This window comes from Phyllobates terribilis, unplaced genomic scaffold (assembly GCF_046119375.1).
Source record: "Phyllobates terribilis strain yellow unplaced genomic scaffold, ASM4611937v1 Scaffold_4__5_contigs__length_816908805, whole genome shotgun sequence".
In the NCBI taxonomy this organism is placed as follows: Eukaryota; Metazoa; Chordata; class Amphibia; order Anura; family Dendrobatidae; genus Phyllobates; species Phyllobates terribilis.
The window spans coordinates 244,383,809-244,403,394 of NW_027362764.1; positions in this window are offsets into that span (position 1 = coordinate 244,383,809).

The following is a 19,586-nucleotide window of genomic DNA, read 5'->3' on the forward strand; positions in this document are numbered from 1 at the left end:
AATAGTTGGCAAATCCTAAAAATTGTTGAATTGCCTTAGCGACAGCAGGACACGGTCATTTGAGAATAGAAGACACCTTCTCAGGATCCAACTTCAAACCCGTCTCCGAGATGATATATCATAGGAAAGGCAGAGAGGACTGTTGAAAGATGCATGCTTCAAACTTAGCATACAGGCGAGTCTTCCTAAGTCTTTGCAAGACCTGGTGAACTTTCCTCCTATGAGAAGTCAGATCTGGAGAGAAGATCATCCAGATTAGCTACCACGCAAGAGTAAAGATGATCTCGAAAGATGTCATTCACAAACTCTTGGAAGACATCTGGGCATTACTGAGCCCAAACAGCATAACACGGTATTCATAGTGACTGTCCTTGGTGTTGAAAGCAGTCTTCCACTCATCTCCTTGGTGTATGTGGATTATATTGTATGCTCCTCTAATATTGAGCTTGGTGAAGATCCTGGTACCTCTAAGATGATCAAACAATTCTGGGACTAGTGGCAATGGATATTTGTTTTTAAATGTGATCTTGTTGAGGCCTTTATAATCTATACAAGGCTGGAGAGTACTATCTTTCTTTTTAACAAAAAAAATCCAGCTCCTGCCAGTGAGGAAGACTGTTAGAACCTTGCTCTTAGGTTTTTTTTCCTTTGCTGGTCACATGACCTTGTTGGCCTATTTAATCCTGCTCCGCCCTTCTGGCTTTGCTGGACTTCATTGTATATCTACTTTCTAGCTAGCCTGTGCTCTGTGTCTTGCTCTGTTAGTTTGCTTGGTCTACTGACCTCTATGTTCTATATATTTTGTTTGTTCGTCTGTCTGCTACTATTTCTGTTAGGAGGTGTCCCATATTCCTCCCAGTCCTTAGTACTTGTAGGGATTCCTTCCCCACATCTATAGGTCTCTGTACAGACTAGCTTAGGACTTTAGCAGGTCTGATCGCAGGATCAGGTCCCCTGTTACATCGTAGGGATTAAGCTGAGTTCTATCGTAGGGACAGATCTCCTCTCTTTCCTTAGCTCTGGTAGCAGAACATAACAGTAAGTCCAGCCAGCAAATTCTCTAAGGAAAGATTTTTCTGTTCCATCATGGTGTCGGTTCAGGATTTGGTTCATCGCCTGCAGGGACTCTCTCTGGAGGTGGCTGAGCTCCGTCAGCACGTGAGTAACTGTCCTGGAGCACATTTCTTGGAGCCTAAGGTATGTTTGCCGGATTTATTTTTTGGTGAACACCGAGAATTTTTTTCATTTAAAAATGCTTGCTTATTGTATTTTCGTTTGAGACCTAAGTCCTCTGGGGATGAATCCCAGCGCGTAGGGTTCATAATGTCACTTTTGCGCAAAGAGCCTCAGGAGTGGGCCTTTTCTTTGCAACCTAGTGATACATGCTTCAGATCAGTGGATAGTTTTTTTTCTGCTTTGGGACTATTATATGATGATCCTGACCGTGTCGCATCAGCTGAGACTGAGTTGAGACGTTTAAAACAGGGATCAGGTAATGTGGAAAAATATTGTACTCATTTCCGTCGTTGGTCTACTCAAACAGGGTGGAACGATTCTGCTCTGAAAAGTGTATTTCTTACTGGGCTCAGTGAAAGGGTTAAAGACCTGCTAATTGCTTATCCTACACCTGAAGATTTGCAACAGGCTATGCAATTAGCTATACGGGTGGATAGAAGACTGCGTGCATGGGTTAATGAGAGCAAATCCTCTGCTATGTCAGTTTCTGGTTATGAGAATGTGTGTACTAACAGTGGTGAACCGATGGAGATTGGATCGGTGGCACCTCGCTCTCAAGAAAAAGACCGTCGATTTTCTGAAGGCTTGTGTTTCTATTGCGGAAAATCTTGTCATTTGATTAAAGGCTGTGAGCTTCGTATGAAGAAAGAAAAAAAAATGGTCAGTCACGCCCGTATTGCCTGTTTAAATTCCAAGGGTATATTTTTAGCTGCTTCCACGATTGCTCAGAAAAAATTAATGGAATTTCGGGTGTTTGTTGATTGCGGGTCTACTCTGAATGTAATTGATGGGGGATTCGTGGAAAGACTCAATTTAAAACCTGAACCTTTATCATCCCCCATTGCTGTGGTTTCTGTGGATGGTTCCCCTTTGAAGAATATTACTCTCAAGGTCTGTGAATTTCCTCTCACTATTAATGGTGTTCACCATGAGAAATTGGATTTGGTAGTGTTGAATAACTTGCCTTCTCCAGTAATATTGGGATTGCCCTGGTTAAAATTTCACAATCCTGTACTGGATTGGTCTACCAGTGAAATTAAATCCTGGAGCCATAAATGTTATAACAAGTACGGGCGTATTGCAGCTTTGGATAGGGGAGAATTGCCTGTTCCTATTCAGGATTTTTGGAGAGTTTTTTCTGAGAAGGAATCGCAGGTTTTGCCTCCCCATAGAGACTATGATTGTTCTGTTGAATTTGTCCCTGGAGCGACTCTTCCTAAAAGTCGTTTATTTAACCTTACTATTCCTGAGAGGAAGGCTTTGGAGGAATACATACAGACAAGTTTGGCCGCCGGTCACATTAGGCCCTCTAAGTCTCCTGTGGCGGTTGGATTTTTTTTTGTAAAAAAAAGGACGGCGGTTTACGTCCTTGTCTGGATTTTCGTGAGATTAACAAAATTACTGTACGCAATCCTTACCCACTGCCATTGATTCCTGATCTGTTTAAACAGTTAATGGGGGCCAAGTGGTTCTCTAAAATTGACCTTAAGGGGGCATACAATCTGTTGCGCATGAAGGAGGGTGACGAATGGAAGACTGCTTTTAACACTCCTGTGGGTCATTTTGAGAATCTGGTTATGCCTTTTGGTCTTACTAATGCTCCTGCATTTTTTCAGAATCTGATTAATGACATCCTTAGACCTTTGATCGGCAAAAATGTGGTTGTGTATTTGGATGACATTTTGATTTATTCGCCGGATCTGGAGTCTCATTGGCGGAGCGTGCGTGAGGTATTACAGTTATTAATGGACAATTTTTGCTAAGCTGGAGAAATGTGAGTTCGCTGTACAGAGAATTAGTTTTTTGGGCTACATTATCTCCAGCAAAGGTTTTGAGATGGATCCGGTTAAGGTTCAGGCTGTGCAGGAATGGCCTAGGCCTATTGGTTTGAAATCGATACAGAGGTTTTTGGGTTTCGCCAATTACTACAGAAAATTCATAAAAAATTTTTCTAGTATTGTCAAACCTCTGACTGATCTCACCAGGAAAGGTGCTGATGCGGTTCAGTGGTCTTCTGAGGCCATTGAAGCTTTTGTGTATCTCAAGGAGAGGTTCACCTCTGCTCCCATCCTTATGCAGCCTGATGTTACTAGGCCGTTTTTGGTTGAGGTTGATGCTTCCTCTGTGGGGGTTGGCGCAGTATTGTCTCAGGATAACGGGGATGGATTACATCCCTGTGCCTTTTTTTCAAAAAAATTTTCGGAGACTGAACTGAATTACGATATTGGTAATCGGGAATTATTGGCTATTAAACTCGCATTTGAACACTGGCGCCACTTCTTGGAAGGTGCGGAATTTCCCGTTCAGGTTCTTACGGATCATAAAAATCTGATATATCTTGATGCTGCCAAGCGCCTGAATGCCCGTCAGGCTAGGTGGGCACTGTTTTTCTCGCGGTTTAATTTCTCCGTTACTTACATCCCTGGTACTAAGAATGTTAAGGCGGATGCCTTGTCTCGCAGTTTTTCTCCCATAGTCGGTGCTGAGAAAGAGGAGAACATTTTACAAGAAGGTGTTGTGATAGTTGCTTTGGACTCCGTTTTGGAAAATGAGATTCTTAAAGCACAGGAGAATGCCCCTTCTAACACTCCTCATGGGAGGTTGTTTGTGCCTGGGACCTTTAGGAGAGATTTGTTTGTTGAGTGTCACGAATCTCGGTTGGCAGGTCATCCCGGAATCTCTGAGACCAAGAGACTGGTGGGTCGCAGTCGCAGTTTTTGGTGGCCTGGATGGCAGAAGGAAGTCATTAAGTGGGTGCGTCAATGTACTATATGTGCTAGATCTAAGTCCTCACATACTCCTGCTGCGGGGTTGCTTTGTCCTTTGGAGGTTCCCAGTGCTCCTTGGACACATTTGGCTATGGACTTTATAACTGACCTTCCCCCCTCTGAGGGTTTTACTGTCATCTCGGTGGTCGTGGACCGTTTTAGCAAGATGTGTCACTTGGTTCCTTTCGTCAAACTGCCCTGCGCTAAAACTCTCGCTAAGGCCTTTGTCAAGGAAATTGTCAGACTTCATGGCATTCCTACTGACATTGTTTCTGATAGGGGTCCTCAGTTCGTGGCTCGTTTTTGGCGTGCCTTTTGTGATAGGTTGGGAGTTCATTTGTCGTTCTCGTCCGGATATCATCCTGAATCTAATGGCCAGACAGAAAGGAAAAACCAGGATGTTGAGCAGTTCTTGCGTTGTTTTGTGGCAGACAATCAAGAGGGGTGGTCTGAGTTTCTGCCACTTGCTGAATTTGCTCTGAACAATCATACATCTTCTTCTGCTGGTTGTTCGCCTTTTTTTTGTTGTTCTGGGAGACATCCGTCGTTTGGGTCGTTCTCCAAGTTGGGATCTGCCGTGCCTGAGGAGGAGAATTTTTCCGGTGATTTGGAGAGAGTTTGGACGGATGTGCGTGGTAATCTTCAGGAGGCCAACAGAAAATCTAAAGACTACTTTGATAGGAAACGACAGGAGGTTTTGTTCGCTGTTGGTGACATGGTTTGGTTGTCCTCTAGGAATCTGCGGTTGAGGATTCCTTCAAAGAAATTGGGTCCCAAGTTTGTAGGGCCCTTTAAGGTGCTTCAGGTTGTCAACCAATCTGCTGTTAGGTTGGAGGTTCCTACCTCCTGGAGAATTAATCCGGTATTTCATGTCTCTCTGTTGAAAAAAGCTGTTGTATCGGATTGTGACGCCTCTGCCTCTGTTCCTCCGGTGGTGGAGGACGGGGAATATGAAATTTCTCGCATCCTTAACTCTAGACGGTATAGAGGTAGTTTGCAGTATCTTGTGGCCTGGAAAGGTTTCGGTCCCGAGGATAACTCTTGGGTGAGGTCGGATGATGTCTCCGCGTCCAGACTTATCAGAGCGTTTCACAGGAGATTTCCTGATAAGCCTGGTCCTAGGGGATCCGGAGGATCCTCTTAGAAGGGGGGGTACTGTTAGAACCTTGCTCTTAGGTTTTTTTTCCTTTGCTGGTCACATGACCTAGTTGGCCTATTTAATCCTGCTCCGCCCTTCTGGCTTTGCTGGACTTCATTGTATATCTACTTTCTAGCTAGCCTGTGCTCTGTGTCTTGCTCTGTTAGTTTGCTTGGTCTACTGACCTCTATGTTCTATATATTTTGTTTGTTCGTCTGTCTGCTACTATTTCTGTTAGGAGGTGTCCCATATTCCTCCCAGTCCTTAGTACTTGTAGGGATTCCTTCCCCACATCTATAGGTCTCCGTACAGACTAGCTTAGGACTTTAGCAGGTCTGATCGCAGGATCAGGTCCCCTGTTACATCGTAGGGATTAAGCTGAGTTCTATCGTAGGGACAGATCTCCTCTCTTTCCTTAGCTCTGGTAGCAGAACATAACAAAGACATCTAGATGCATCCCGTGCCAGGTTCTCCTTAATGTAATCAGTCATGGCTATGGTCTCCGCCTGAGAAAGAGGGTAGATATGGCCTCGAGGGGGTGAAGTTCCCGGGAGCATGAAGATCCCAGGAGCAGGCCAATGGGCCAATCGTACGGCCTATGTGGAGGTAATGTCTCCGCTTCCACCTTATTGAAGACATCAGCGTATGACCAGTAAGCTTGTGACAGACCTGACTGAGTGGATGATGTCACCGGCAGCCGAACTGGATGAATAGAGACAACACACCTTTTGTGGCAAGATTGTCCCCAATGAAGCACCTCTGCAGATCTCCATTGTAGGACAGAACGGGCTCATGAATACATAGCCACGGCAGGCCCAGGAGAAGTGGATGTGTCAGGCTAGGCAGCACATAAAAGGCAATCTCTCCATTTCCATAATTCCTACCCAGACCGCCACCTGCTCAGTATCAAAAAGAACGACTTCAGATAGAGTCCTTCCATCAACAGAAAACACGATTAAAGGACTCTGGAGGCATTGGACGGGAATCTGGTATCAATCTACCATGGCTAGCAGCATGAAGTTCCTAGCCAAACCGGAATCTAGGTAGGCAATCTCAATGAATCAGGTACCTCCCCATGACATGAATATGGTCAGAGTCAATAGCAGAGAGGAATTATTCTCACCCAGGGTAGCCTCTCTTCCAGACCCTAGGCTTGGGTGTTTCCCGATTTCTCGGGACAAAAGCGGATAAAATGTTCCGTGCTACTGCAGTAGTAGCTCAATCCCTTGACATGATGGTGTTCCTGCCATTGCTCAGCCAGCTTAGCGCGATTATCCTGCACAGTTTCAGAGGCAGCTGCTGCCATGGAAGGCTGGGGAATGAACGGTTGCTGGAAGGACAGAGCCAGCCGCATCAGTCCGTTCTCACATGTCATTTCTCTGGAGCGCTATTGAAACCTGATATCGATCCGGATAGCCAGGGAAATTAGATCATCTAGAGTAGCGAGGATGTCCCAGCCAGCTAGTTTGTTCTTAATCCTTCTGGACAAACCCTCCCAGAAGGCGGCTACCAGCGCTTCATTGTTCCAGTCAAGTTCTGAAGACAAAGTTCGGAACCGTACAGCATATTGGCCTACAGTCAGACCTCCCTGATGCAGCCTCGGGGGAGAGAAAGTGGCTGACGTGACACAACCCGGCTCGTCGAAGACTTTGCGAAACGCCCTAGGAAGGCCTGCAGTTCCGATATCACAAGATCCCCTCTCTCGCATAAGGGATTGAGTCATGCGAGGGCCTCTTCTCCGAGGTGTGACATCAGAAATGCTATTTTAGCTTGATTAGAGGGAAACTGCTGGGACAGCAGTTCATATTGCCGCGTGCACTAGTTATTAGATCCACAGCACTGCTTGGGATCTCTGTCGAAACATGGCAGTACAAACAGACAAGGACCAGCTCCTGGTGCGTGAGTTGCAGGCTAAGTAGTCTCTACTGAGGTTGCTGCAATTTGGGCTGCAGTGGATGAAGCAGCCGATGTCAGGGTGTACAAACGGGTGTTCACAGACCGCAAGTAAGTAAGTAAGATTTAATCCTGCTGATCTCGCTGGTGGGTTATCTCCTGGAACAACTCCACGAGTGGAGGGGTATTGGGGTCAGTGGGGTCCGTGACCTAAGCAAACTGGTGAGTGTGAACCCATTGTGCCATGTGCCGGGACTGTCCTGGGGCATGACTAAGCGGCTACCTGGCTCTTCACTAGAGCTCCTGATGGTGGCGTTAGGCTTGTACTGCAGGTAGCCGCCAGGTAACATTCTATGGATTCAGGATCACAGTTTCTCATTCAGACAGGGCTACTGGTTTAGACAGGATGGGTTCAGGGTCACAGTTACTGGTTCAGGCAACACAGTTGGTTTAGAAAGGGCGGATTCAGGATCATAGGTACTGGTTCAGACAGGGCAGCTGATTTAGACAAGAAAAAATTCAGGGTCACAGGTACTGGTTCGGACAGGACAGGTTCTGGATCACAGGTACTGGTTCAGACAGGAGGTTTGAAGACAAACTAAAGTTGCTCAGTCACCTCCCTACAGGTAAGGGTGCCTTAAATACATTATGTCTCCCAGCTATAGGCTGGAGACATGTCCAGAGTACATGTGCTGCCCCTTTAAGAAGCTGGGAGCGAGTGCGTGCCCTAAGCGCATTGCTAGGAGACCTGCGTGGCGTGCATTGGCTCAGGAACCTGGGAGCTGTGACGGGAGCCGGAGTAGGGGTGAAAAACAGAGCAGCCGTAGTGGTGAGCATGTTGGCATCCCTGCTGGGGGGAGGCGGAAGAACTGTGCAGGGACGCTGGAGCTACAGTTACTCAGGCTAAGTGCAAAGAATGTAAGAAAAATGTTTCCATTTGTTGGCCTGAAAAAATGAACAATGGTGGTGTTTCATATGTACTAAACTACATATTTTAGAATGGAAAACAAGCGAGGGTTGGGTTATAGAGAAAATTTAGTAACTTTTGTTCCCAATTTTAAAAAGAATAAAGGGACAGGGCTCCATCTGCAGAAAGTTGTCTTAGGCTAAGTGCCCACGATGCAGAAATGCTGCTGATTTTTTCTGCATCTCCTTGGCAGGAAAAACGCATGCAGATTTTACATGCGTTTTTCCTGCCTGGTAGAAGCGTTTGTCAAGCGTTTTTGCATGCATTTCTGCATGCTGGTTATCAAGCGCTTTTCCAAACGATTTTAGCATCTCTTGGAAAAGTGCTTGACAACTTGGTCACACTATATAAATCCATGCAACCGGCATGGATTTATATAGTGTGACCAAGTTAATAGTTAAAAAAAGAATAAAAATGGTAAAAAAAACCCATTATACTCACCTTCTGATGGTCCCCGGTCTCCTTCTCCAGGGCATCCGGTCACTTGCATGGATCGCGGTGGTGTAAAAGGACCTTCCATGATGTCATTTAGTCATGTGACAGGTCACGCGATCGCCGACGTCAGCGGTCGCGTGACCTGTCACATAACTAAATGACATCATGGAATGTCCTTTTACATCATCGCGAGCTGCCGGGGAGCCAGGACGCACCATACAGGAGACCGGGGGCCATCAGAACGTGAGTATAATGTATATTTTTTATTTTAAATTCCTTTTTTTAACAGGTACTATGGTACCGGCGTCTGGAGGAGAGTCTCCTCTTCTCCAGACCCGGGTACCATACGCACATTGAATCACTTAATATCCGCATGTGCACATGTAATCATGCGGATATTAAGCGATTCAATGCAAGTCAATGGCGGCAATTACGCCGAGTGTCCGCAAAAATAATGGACATGCTGCGGATTTTTCCACAATGATAATCCACAGCGGAAATTTCCGCAGCATGTGCAGAGCACATGCGGATTATCATTGGGGACCATGATTGACACCCAAACCTTAACTGTTCAAAACTTCTGACATGCCTGTATGACATACTAAAAGTTTTCTGAAAGTACAACTATACTTTAAAAATTAGAATGTTTTTGTCATTTTTATTTTTTTTTCAAGTGTTTGGCCACTGGGAAAAAAGTACAAATCTGGAAAACTCCTTTAATTGTCTATGCTGTATATAAACTTTTAATTGCTTTTGTTTATCTTTTTAATGTTTTAAGTTAAGTTGGTTGGTTTAATCTATGAATCTATAAATGAAATGTAATTTTTGTTAGCAAGAACAAAATAAAACTCTTAAAAATAATATGAAAGTGACAATGGCAGGTCATTAATATGGCTACTTATACTATTTATACATGAATTTAAATATTTGTTTTACCACATAATTCTTACCTCTTTACATTGTTGAAAGGGAGATATTTTATCCTTTCATCCTGGAAAAGTCATTAGAGTGTAGGTTTAGCTCTTGTGACCAAATTAATGTCTTTAGAAATGGAAAAAAGTAATGAGCAAAACAGAAGTAAACCTGAGTGAAGAGCATGGATGATATTAAGACCAGGTCAGTCTTGAAAGTTTAACATTCAAAATAATGCAAAGCATATTTATGATTATTAATGATGGATGAAGCAAAATCCTTAATACCTACTTTACATTTGGTACAACAGAAATAACTATTTTTGCAACATTTCAGTCCAAGATCACACATATGGTATACGTAATGTATTTTTAATTTTGCAGAATTTCTGCATCATTTTTGCACCTAATATGGAAATTAGGCTCCTTGCATTTTTTATTGTGTTTTTGTGTGCGTTTTTTTAACGTGTTTTGATGCTTTGATTTAAATAAAGTTGCTTTGTTTTTGATAGTCCCTGGTATTTTATTGATATACTTAGGTGCGGATGACATGCATTTTTGATGCGTTTCCGCTGTGGAAATGCACTTAGAATGCATGTGCATTTTTTACCTGCAGAATTTCTGCACCTACTGCAAGCCTATAGGGAAATTCTGCACAGGGAACCCTCAAAAGAAATTGACATGTTACGGATTTCACACATACCATAAGTCAGTATGCGCTTAGTAAAAAAGAAACACAGTGGGCATGAGATTTCTATAAATCCGCTATGCTGGAACTGTAAGACTCTGCGTTTTTTGACTCAGCAAAAATACGTGGCTTCAAAAACGCATCAAAAGTTCATTGTGGGAATCTAGCCTCATACTCAAAGTCCTAACTAATGTTCAAAGACAAGCCTCTAGGCAGTACCATAAAATCATTTTACAAGCCACCAAATTTTTAATGACAGTGAAACTGTCAAAACTTGTGAAATAGAGATGATTCTAAATGATATATCCGTTCTGGATCTGCATCATCATACACCTCACTTGATGATTCCAACTGTACATTGGAAACTTTCAAAACAACTGATAATGAAAAAAACTGGGAATAAGAGATACTCAAAAAAACAATAGAGGGCACACTATGAACAAAAGAAAACTTAATTCTCCTCCCCTCTATGAGAAAAAATCCAAGAACAACAGTTTGGAGATAATTAATATATCCTCTCATTTCCTTAATAAGGCACAATGTGATCTCTTGAAATTTGGTCTAACCTTTGTGAAGTGACCGCGGGCAAGGCCGCGCATTGGTATCTATGATCTGGCCCAGCAAGATCCCCACACACAGACTCTATCTTGATAACCGTATCTTTACTCGTATACATTTTTAACACAGCAAAGAAAAACAATAAATGACAACCGTAAATATGCACAGTAATAACGTGTACTGATAAGCTGACCCTCACTGTCCCTACTCACACGTTACCAGTCCTTTACTCCAGAAGGATGTGTCCCCCGTCGCAGGCCTGTCTGTCTTTGCAGGAGGGCGTCCCAGCCGGAAAAAAAAATCAGGAACAGCAGAATTCGCGGAAAGAAAGGAAGGGGTACTTCGGCCTCTCGCCAGAGGACCCGCTTACAGTCTCTCTGATCCGGATAGCAGCTTTTGTGGATCCCTTATGTAGTCCACACTCCAGTAGCAGGGAGTGTAATAGCTGTATCCTTCAGCAGTGCAGAAGCTGAGGAAGGCTCTGAGGATAAGGTGTCAAATAAAAGAAATCACATTGAGAGTCTCTCCTGCGCCACACACGAGGGCCTGCACACCGTCCTGGCTCTTTTCACAGACCACAGCAGACTCTTCGCGTGCTTTTTCCTGCTTCCCACTTTGGTCACGTGACTCTCTAGGGCGGGACACAGGAGGCTCAGTCTTTTTCTCTGTCATCACACCCTGCGCAGGTGCAACCTCTGTCCACAAGGTGGCAACATCATCCTGTGTAATCACTTCTGTAACAGGCTCTATATCAATTATCACAGAACAGCCAGAGCCGGCCAGCTCACTACACGCCCCCCCACTCAAAGGTTGGCAGTCCCTGCCAACGACCGGCTCCAGGGCGGCGATGGCTGTGGATGTGACAGGGGGCGGCTGGGAAGAGGGCCACACATATTGGTCTCTGTAGGACTGTCCTGGAGGTACCCCTGCAGTGGTCCTCGTTGTCCGCCTAACGGGTTGGATCCCCTCTCTCCTATCAGTCACCCCACTCTCTTTCCCAGTCGACATGTCAGTAGAGGAGGTAATCGGTTCAAGTGCGTCAGTCGGACGGACAGAGGTAGGCATGCATTCAGTCTCTACATCCCCGGGGTCAGTGTCTCCGACAGTATTAGTGATATCCATCTCTCTAGGTATCACAGTAGGGGAGTCAGGCTGGGAACGGCAGGGGCGCAACATATTACGGTGCAAAGTTCGGATGCTGCCGCTGTCTTCGCCCTGCACTCGATAGACGGGGCCACCGGGGTACGGCTGTCCAATTACTCGATAGACTTCGGTCTCCCACTTGGGCCGGAGTTTCCCTTGCGGCTTCTTTATTCGGACTAGGACCAGTTGACCTACATTCAGTGGGTCTTCTTGTACCGGAAGTGGGTCAGCGTGCACTTGATCCTGAATTTGTCGGCCTACTAGCCGGTAGACAGTCTCCATTCTCTGGCGGTGTGTTTGTAGCCAGGAAGGATAGGTACCACAGGTATCTTCTTCGGAGCTAGACAGTTGCAACTCATGGATGTCTTTGCCTGGACGACCAAAGAGAAGGGTGTATGGGGTGTATCCGGTGACGGAATGGACCTGATTATTATAGGCCCACAGCAGTTCTGGGAGGAATTGAGGCCAGTGGGGCTTTTTGTCTTCAGCCAAAGTCCGGATCAGTTGTAAGAGGGTCCGGTTAAAGCGTTCACACGCGCCATTCCCTTGTAGATGGTAAGGGGTGGTCCTGGACTTCTTGATTCCATACATCTGTTGGAGTTCTTCAATGACTCGCCCTTCGAAACAAGCCCCCTGATCAGAGTGTAGCCGCTCCGGACACCCGTAGACCCGAACGAATTGCTGACAGATAGCCTGTGCAGCTGATTCAGCAGTCTGATCCTTGGTAGCAACAGCGACAGCGAATTTCGTGAAGTGGTCCACCATCACCAGACAGTACTGGTAGCCACTATTCGCCATTCCGATCAACAGATAGTCCACCATCAACAGCTCGAGGGGCCTCGACGTCTTAATAGTCTGGACGGGGGCACGCTGCTCCGCGGACTTGTGGAATTCACAGGTACGGCATGCTTGACAGACGTTTTCAACCAACTTAAGGAGCCCCGGACAAAAAATGAACTGCTGGGTCCTCCGGAGGGTCTTGTCTATGCCGAAGTGGCCGTTCCTCCTGTGAGCTTCGCCCACCATCTCATGGGCCAACTGCACCGGGACGACAATCTGCCAACACTCCTCCAGCATATGGGATAAAAGGGCCCTGCAACACAGGACTCCATCTTTCACGATCAGCCAATCCCACTGGGAAAGCAGAGCCAAGGCTCCGGTCGATAGTCAGGCTCTCACTTCGGAGGGCGGTTTCTCTTGTTTATTCACATACTTTTTCAGTAAGACGTGCTTGGGATCTCGATCTTGAAGCTTGGCCCATTCTTGCTGGGACAGGGGAGATCCCACTACGGCTTCAATCCCTCCTACCGCATACTGGCGACTATCTTCTATTTGCTTTGCGAGCCGGGCAAAGTCAGGCATCTCATCTTCCTCCAACTCTTCATCCCGGTCCCCCACTGGCGAGGATGATGTCACTCTAGACAGGCTGTCAGCATTCTGATTCTCGTTCCCCGCTCTGTATTTAATTTTGTACTGGAATCTAGAGAGCCTGGCCATCCAGCGCTGTTCCATTGCCCCTAGTTTGGCATTCTCTAGGTGGGCAAGAGGATTGTTGTCCGTCATGACCAGCACCTCCGCTCCTGTCAGATAGCCGGCAAATTTCTCCGTCATAGCCCAAGTCAGAGCCTAGAGTTCCAAGCGGAAGGAGCTGTAGTTGACAGGATTCTTTTCGGTGTCACGGAGAGACCTACTGGCATAGGCTATCACGCGTTCTTTATTATCTTGAACTTGAGAGAGGACCGCCCCTAGACCTTGAAGGCTGGCGTCGGTGTGCAACTGAAACGGTAATGTGTAGTCTGCATATGCCAGAACAGGGGGTGATGTTAGAGCAGCCTTAAGTGCCTGAAAGGATTTTTCTCGATCAGGCCCCCAACTGATGCGTCGTCCTCTGGGGCTGTTCGCGGTCCCTCGGAGAACCTCATGCAGTGGTTCAGCAAGCCGAGCAAAGTCCTTGACAAACCGACGGTAGTAGCCTGCTAGCCCCAGAAAAGCCTGGACTTCTTTGACGGTAGTTGGCTGCGGCCACTCTTGAACAGCTGCTATCTTCTCCGGAGAGGGCTGGACGCCTTCGGCCGAGATCCGGTGACCCAACTAGTCGATTTCCTGCTGGAACAGACGGCACTTGCTGGGCTTCAACTTCAAGCCGTGTCGCCTCAAGCGCTGGAACACTTGGCCAAGCTTGTGAAGATGATCTTCAAAGGTGGCGGAGTATACCACGATGTCGTCAAGGTATATCAGCGTAAACTCAAAGTTGAAGTCCCCCAGACAGCGTTCCATTAGTCTCTGAAAGGTCCCCGGTGCGTTATTCAAGCCGAACGGCATCCGGTCGAACTCATACAGGCCCATGGGAAGGATGAAGGCGGTCTTTTCCCTGTCCTTCTCACTCATTGGAACCTGCCAATATCCACTGGCCAGGTCTAGGGACGAAAAATATTTGGCCTTCTTCAGGGCGGTCAGTGACTCTTTGATCCGAGGAAGTGGATATGAGTCCCGGATAGTGCAAGCGTTCAGCCTACGGTAGTCCACGCAAAACCTTAGGGAACCATCTTTCTTTTTGACTATCACCACGGGTGCAGCCCACGGGCTCTGGCTTTCACGTACCACTCCGGCGTGTAGCATAGATTCTAACAGGCTTTTCACCTCCTGGTATTGCTGAGGTGGTATCTGCCGGTACCTCTCGCGGATAGGGGGGGTATCGCCCGTGGGTATCTCGTGCTGGATACTGGTGGTACACCCAAAGTCTGTGTCATGCTTTGCAAAGGAGTCTTGGTGTTCCCGCAGGAGTTCCTCCACTTGAGACACTTCTTGTTTGGTGTACTGAGACGTGTCTAGCTGCACTTTTTCCCGTAGTTTTCGCCCAATGTCTTCTTCGTCTACTTGAGCGTTTATGGCTGAGACGGTTACCGTCCAGTCGCCTTCTGTAGACGGGGTGAATTCTAGGGGCCCAATGGGATTCACTTCCGTGGGTAGAGCATATACCCAGGCAAGTTGAGTGCCGGCTTCAAGGGCTAGGCCTGCGTCTGCGGTGTTGTTTAGCCTGACAGGGACTCTCCCATTCCTCACGACGGCTAGAGTGCGAGCAACTAGTGGGTTTAGCTTAGACCCACTTGGGGTCCTCGGCTCGATCAACACTTCAACCCCCTCAAGTTGTCGGTGGGTGTTAAGGGGTAAGGAAATGACTGTCTCTTTTTCAGCGGGCAAAGTAATCCGGTTATGGCGTGGCACCATAATGGCGGCTAGGGGTAGTTGTTCCTCTGCCATCTGTTGAAGTCCAATGGTCCGGATTACGCGCTGGAACGCCAGTCGAGTCGACTTATGTTTGGTGACTTTCTGCCAGTATTTGGGTCCTTTTCTTGTCAACAGCATAAGATCCAGGTCTTTCAAGATGTTCATTCCCACTATCACTGGGGTCTCGGAGCCGAAACCTTCCTTGACGATGACGATCCCTCGTTTCCCTAAGTCCTGTCCGCAGGCCTTTGTGTCCATCCAAGCAACTCCGGTCACTGGAATGGGTAGATTATTAGCCGCAATAATCTTAATGGCGGTGTCTGGGTCACGAGCAGTTCTTGGTTTGAGGTAATTTTCGTAAAACTGTTCAGAGATCGTGGTCACTTGTGACCGGTGTCCATCAGTCCCTGTACGGCAATTCCTTCCAGGAAAACTTCAAGTGTCGGGCTATTCGCGGCAAGAGCACTCCGCCATCGGCTCTGTTTTTCCACACCCCTCTCCTTGGCCTCCCCTGCTGCGCGAGCCTCAGCTGCAGGGGTGTCTAGTTTAACGGCGGCCATTGTGGGGAGGCCCGGCGTGGTAGCTCTGCTTGTGGATATGGCTGGGGTTCCATTCGCTGGTCTGATCGAAATTCCCTTCGCTGGGGTGACTGAGGGTTTGTTCATTGGTGCGACGGAGGTTGTTGCGGAGGGAAGTGTTGAGGACAACGATTTGCCCTATGGCGAGGGTCACCGCATGACCAACACTGTCTCACGGGATGACTAGGCTGTCTTCGCTGGTCTCCTTGTCGGTCTAATGTTAACTGTAATATCTGTCTCTGTAAGTCTGCTACCATCTGTTTCAGGTCTTCCGTGTCACTGTTCGGATTTTTAATGTCAGATATGGATCTGCACGCAGCACCTTGAATCCCCACATCCATGACGGGTCCCCTTGAACGTTCTATGGCTTCCTGTTTGACTTCAGCAAAAGTAAGAGCTGGCATCATCCGGATCAAGTCCTGTAACGTGCGGTTAAGATACTGGTCTCTCAGTCCTATTGCAAATTGGTCTCTCAGTACCAGGTCACGAGAAGCCATACCGGCTAGTTGCTCCCCTTTTCCACAGGTTTGTTCAAGGAGTACCTGAAGGGCGTTCGCATATTGGGGAATATCCTCCCATTCAAGCTGTATCCGTCTAAAGAACATGTGTCGCAGTGTTCCCTGGTATGTGGTCGGCCCATAGGTGTTCTCCAGCACCCGCACCAAATCATCTACTGTACGCTGGCCCCTGACTGTCTCCAGTCTGACTGTCATCCATGCCTCCCCCTCTAGCGTCAGTACCGCCATTTCTGCCAAGGTCTTAGGGTCAATATTATACATTTCCCCCAGTATCCGGACTTGTTCCGCCCACTCTGGTACAGGGTAGTTTCGTCCGCCAAATTTCCTGACCTGATTCACAATAGACATCGGCAGGGGTTTCTGACTGTACACATGGCCAGGGTGGGAATCTTGTTGGTCACAGATCCTGCCGACTACGCCAGATGAAGTGACCGCGGGCAAGGCCGCGCATTGGTATCTATGATCTGGCCCAGCAAGATCCCCACACACAGACTCTATCTTGATAACCGTATCTTTACTCGTATACATTTTTAACACAGCAAAGAAAAACAATAAATGACAACCGTAAATATGCACAGTAATAACGTGTACTGATAAGCTGACCCTCACTGTCCCTACTCACACGTTACCAGTCCTTTACTCCAGAAGGATGTGTCCCCCGTCGCAGGCCTGTCTGTCTTTGCAGGAGGGCGTCCCAGCCGGAAAAAAAAAACAGGAACAGCAGAATTCGCGGAAAGAAAGGAAGGGGTACTTCGGCCTCTCGCCAGAGGACCCGCTTACAGTCTCTCTGATCCGGATAGCAGCTTTTGTGGATCCCTTATGTAGTCCACACTCCAGTAGCAGGGAGTGTAATAGCTGTATCCTTCAGCAGTGCAGAAGCTGAGGAAGGCTCTGAGGATAAGGTGTCAAATAAAAGAAATCACGTTGAGAGTCTCTCCTGCGCCACACACGAGGGCCTGCACACTGTCCTGGCTCTTTTCACAGACCACAGCAGACTCTTCGCGCACTTTTTCCTGCTTCCCACTTTGGTCACATGACTCTCTAGGGCGGGACACAGGAGTCTCAGTCTTTTTCTCTGTCATCACACCCTGCGCAGGTGCAACCTCTGTCCACAAGGTGGCAACATCATCCTGTGTAATCACTTCTGTAACAGGCTCTATATCAATTATCACAGAACAGCCAGAGCCGGCCAGCTCACTACATTTGTACCAAGAAATGGTTTTGATTTTCTTAGAGCCATGAAAGACGTACATTTATATTGTCATAAATTGATTTTGAAGAGACTATGCAACCAATCAGGGTCCAATCTGGAAATGGGCAGTGTGGTGAAATGTCAAGTTCTGGCAGTATTGGAGGATTAACTCGGGGAACAACAACCTGAATTAAAAGGTGTGTTCAAATAATGAGTCGTACCACGATCATTGACTTTTCCTCCTTTGTTTGTCTGTCCACAGGTCAAGATTTTTTGTAAATTGGTAATTGAAGATCTTGAAAAAATCCCTAGGTGCATTTCTAACTTGAATCTTACAGTACTAAAAAAGAATCCTCTTAAAGAGCTTCAATCCCCTGATGATGTTGTCATTAAACTGGCAGACAAGGAGGGAAATGTGGTGATTTGGCTGATTGACAAATAAGAAACAGAGACCTATTGCCAATTCAGGAATAGAAATACCTATCAGATACACCTCCAAAATCCCATGTTGACATTTTCCCAAAAATTGAAATGAATCCTGTATAATGCCTATTAGTCTGGTATCATCCCCCCAAAAATTCTGGATGGTCTATTGAATATATTTTAAAAAAACCCCTACATTTTACCTTCTCCCCAAAGTCCATAAGGACCCCATTAATTCACCATGGTGCACCATTGTCTCTGGCATGGGAGGGTTGTGTGACATGGTCTGTAAGTTCATTGACCATTATCTCAAACCTTTAGTAGAAACGCTGCCCTGACATGCCAGAGACACTACTTATGTACTTGCCAAAATTAATGGTATCTTCCTTGAGAGCAATATGATTCTTGTCTCGATTGGTATGGAATCTCTTTACACATTCATATAGCATGTTGATAGTATAAAAGTGGTCCAAAATTTCTTGGGAATGACCAACTGGGATGGCCATCTATGTGAATTCATATTGTAATTACTTGAAATTGTACATGCACACAATTTTTTTCTTTTAAAGACAGGTTTTACTTACAAACTCAAGGGACTGGCTTGGGCGCAGCATGTGCTCCGTCATATGTAAGTCTGTCTCTCGGCCACTGGGCGAGACACATTTTTCAGGGTGACGGAACATGTTGTTTTCGGTATATTGACAATGTCCTGTTGATTTGGCAGGGCACTGGAGCCAAACTGATTTAATTCATGAACATTCTTATCAATAACTCCTTCAAACTTATGTTCACTTACAAACGGCACAAAACCAAGATTGATTTTCTGGATTTACAATTGTGTGTTGAGGAGGATAGGTCTATACAAACTGATGTATACCACAAGGAGTTGGTAGTTATATCTTTGTTACATGCCTCCTCGTCACAAATTTAACCAGTCATTTGGGCCATCCCAGCTGGTAAATTCCTAAGGACCAGACCAGTTTGTTCCACCGATGAGAGATTCAAATAACAATTGATTGCTCTTAGGCATATATTTAAAGCTAGGAGACAGAGTGGTAGATGTAGATGGGACACGTACTGGTGTAAGGCAGGGATGCCGCAATGGGAAAAATATTGGCAGCTGGGGACTGCGTACCTTTCTGACCAGGTGTCACGGGTGTGTCAGACAGTCGCCCTGCAGTGAGTTGCAGGAGATCTCCACGTTTGGCATTTCAGACAGCTGTTTAGATAGGAGGCTGTCTTTAGGACAGAGAGACTACCTCTCTCTTGCTAATTTGCTCTCTGACCTGTCTGTGTGGCTTACAGCCTATTAATACAAGATGCGAAAAAAGGAGCATGGACCGCACGTCCAAAAAATCATACATTTGATCTAATGCCTCTCGGCAAAAATATATATAACTGAACATGAGATTCTTAGTTTAACATTCTGATCAGACTGTATGAAGCCCACTTCCACGTCACGGCAAACCTCGAAGTGGGTCCTTACATTTCCTGCCTGAACGGGAGCGGAGCCATGCGCCAACCACTGCCACAGCGACAATGCACCAGAAGGGCGGGTGGCCTGGTGCCTCACAGCACCCATGCTGCAAGACCGGGTCCCCATGACTTCAAGCCACCCCACAAGCACAAAACCACAGCAACAATGGCCGATACACTGCACCAACACCACATGAAAGGAGCATTGTGACTCACCTTCCTCAAGCTCTCAAGTGAGAGCAAAAATAGGGTAGACCCTTTTTGCAGTCTCCTGCTAATTAAAATCGCCTGTGCCAAATGGGAGGAGTGCTGGTCCAAGAAAGGGGAAATAATATGTAATGCAAAAAAAGGAGCGTGGACCGCACCTCCAAAAAATCATACATTTGATCTAATGCCTCTCGGCAAAAATATATATAACTGAACATGAGGTTCTT